We start from the raw sequence: 3,180 nt of genomic DNA on the forward strand, positions 1-3,180 counted from the left end.
AATTTTAGAAACACTTACCTTCATTTCATCTAGGACTGTTCATCTAGCCCGACCTGAGATAGTGTTCCGACCCAACCCAAAACCAATTAATTCGAAAAGGGTAATTTCCAACTTTCCACCGTTACCCGATTAACCGAATCCAAAAGTACTGATTCGGACGAAAGCGGGTAATCCGACCCCTTTTTTTCCCCTTTTCCTGGGGTACTAAATCAACTTGCTATTGGATCTGATTATCTTTGCTATTGGCAATATTTGTATATCAGAGTATATTATCAAAGTATATTATTAGAGAAAAATTAACATAGCATGTGTACAATGAGTAATCAAAACCTGATCTTGACCCATGATTGAAACAAACCTTTCATCACCATCATCAATGTCTTATTTAAATGCTAATCTTGCATGTTCACAAACACACACACACAAAAAAAAAAAAAAAAAAAGGCCTTGACCCACACGTTCTCCATGAAAAACCATCTACATGCCCTGATCTTTTACAAGAGACAGGAATATTACTAATATTCTCCCAATTACTCTACCCAAAATGGTAGGAGAACATCCACCCCACATAGCAGAGCATATACTGCAAATACAACACCAAAAAAGCATTATGAGTTATTGTCTGGAGTGAAACAGGAAGTGTAAAGCATAACACATATTGGCAATACTATATTAGCAATGGACTTATACTTAAAGCTATACTTCTAGATAACACATGTAACAAAGGAAGTGGAAATACCTCATATTCTTCAAGTGTTTATATTCAAACCATTATTCGAAATCATCTCTACATGAAGAAAAAAAATTATGTTAAAAATATAATTATTAAAAAAACACATGAAAATATATGATATTTCAGAATAGGTCATACCATCTTCTAGCTTATAGCTTTCAGCATCTTCCATCAAGTCTTGGGAGTCATAATTAATGGAGGGAGCTTTCAATCAATTTTGAGTGCAAAATGCAAATAAGAGCTTTAACTGTTTTTGGGATCAAGGAGCTTCTAAATGAATCTAACACACGACCCCCAACGCTAAATGTCGACTTAGAAGCAACAGTAGAGATGGGAATAGCTAACACATCCCTTGCTATATTGGCAAGGACCGGATATTTGCTTGAGTTCACCTTCCACCATATTAGAATACCAAATTCGGGTGTCAATCCTTCAAGGCCTCCCATGAAATAATTATCCAATTCTAATTTGGACTCTGCAATAGCGTTTGATGCTTGATATTGGTGATACCTACTATAGAGATCATCCTCATCATCATAAGAAGTGTTGCTTTGGGTCTCACCAGCACTTGATTGGCTCCTACTTGAATATTGATTATACAACCACTCAATGATTCCCCTTAGTCATGCAACAAGCTCGGATGCTCGCTCAGGACCAATAAAATCAATAAACCAAAACTCCAAAACTTCCAATTTGGATCGTGGGTCAAGCATCGCTGCAATGAACAAGATTTTGTTCACCTTGTCAAAATCACCACAATATTTGTTATATTTCAATAGCATCCTCTCTAACATGGTTGTCAACTTATCAATATAGCTACAAGGGAAGGTGAACAGAATTTTAGCAAGTTACAACTATGATTATGAATGGAAGAGAAGAAAATACAATAAAAAGAATATGGATTAGTTCTGAAAACAATGTCAATATGACAAAGTTTATTGAGGAGACTGCAGAGAGTCAATATGATGCCACTAATTGGCAGGCATAGGACAATTTCATAATGCAATTAAGCTAACAGAGAAAAACAATAAGCAAGAAAGCATATTATAATCAAATATCATGAATGCAGTAAGCCTGGATCTTATTTGAAAGATGTAAAAGGATGCACTCCCAAACACGCAGGTCATGATCAGGAGACATTAATTATTAAGTGGCTTTTCAATTTTCCTGTGCCACACATGGTTGATTCTTATAACATAAAAAAACCCACAGCTTTTATGATTCATTTAACTCTAATTTTTATATTCTAGCAGTCTATATCATCTTCTTCTTTTTTTAATCCATCTTATTGAATAAGAGTCAACAAAGGCCTTACAAAGATTGAAGGTGCACAAGTTCATGATATATCAAAAGTGGTGGATGACCATTATGTGACAAAAGAGAGCATGACCATCACTCCCCAAAAATAGAGCTAAAAGCCTAAAAGTAGCTGTGCTAATTAAGGCCTTGTTTGCTTAACCAAAACTAAAAATCTCATCTCATTTCAATTCATCATTACAACTTTTTTAAATTCCCATACAAAATATAATAAATAATTTAACTTTTTCAAATTCCAATACAAAATTAATATTAAAAAATTATATTATCACAATATTTTATTTATTACTATTTAAAACATCTCATCACATCTCATCTTATCTGTGTAACCCAATGAGGCGTAAGATTAATAGTTGATTGAACCTTCACAAAAACACGAGAATAACCTAAAAGGCCGATCTAATTAATCAATATTAATATAGTTTATTGCTACGTATACGCAGCAGCTTGTACCCATCTAATTAATCACATCTATATCAATGTTTGCTATGTATACGTAGCAGCTTGTACCCATCTAACCAAGACTGACCCAAAAATTTCCAAACCCAATAACCACCATACAAACCCTAACCCTAACCCTAACAGTTCAGAGAGAGATACTGAGAGAGTAAGCGAGAGATACGTACCACAGAGGCGTAGGACTGTGAGAGATTCGAGGGAGCTGAGAGGCAATTGAGAGAACGATGGAGGCTGGAGCTTGAGAGTTGAAACTGAGAGACCGATGGAGGCTGGGAGAGTCAGGGATTGAGACGGAGCTTGGAAGTTGGAAGCAAGTCGCGATTGTGAGAGGTTGAGAGCTGGCAGATAGGGAGACTGGAGAGTCAGGGTCCAGGGAGATGAGACATTGGGGACTGAGAATGAGAGGGAAGAATGAAGATGGGAGACCACAATGCCATTGGAAGTCTAGAAATCGAATCAACAGACAACAAAGTTGCTAAATGGAGCCATTTAAAATAGGTTAATTTCACTTTCGGTTAATGGGTAATTACATGAACTGACCTGATAACAAACGGTTGGCAAATGGAATTACCCATTTCTGACCAGCTTTATTTCGGGTTGGTTAGGTTTAACAGTTCAAGTTGGGACTCTCGGGTCGGTCCAGGCAGACGGTTTAAATGTACACCCCTACT

General features: G+C 36.4%; 1 long non-coding RNA gene across 1 annotated transcript; it reads right to left on the minus strand.

The window, feature by feature from the left end:
- Nucleotides 1-494: 494 nt before the first annotated feature.
- Nucleotides 495-2,964, minus strand: LOC122313003. The gene is made up of 4 exons (XR_006243256.1): nt 2,677-2,964; nt 872-1,448; nt 740-787; nt 495-583 (listed from the first exon to the last, which is right to left on the minus strand). It is a non-coding gene; the product is annotated as an uncharacterized LOC122313003 (long non-coding RNA).
- Nucleotides 2,965-3,180: the final 216 nt, after the last annotated feature.

The sequence above is a fragment of the Carya illinoinensis genome, chromosome 6 (assembly GCF_018687715.1).
Source record: "Carya illinoinensis cultivar Pawnee chromosome 6, C.illinoinensisPawnee_v1, whole genome shotgun sequence".
Classification (NCBI taxonomy): Eukaryota; Viridiplantae; Streptophyta; class Magnoliopsida; order Fagales; family Juglandaceae; genus Carya; species Carya illinoinensis.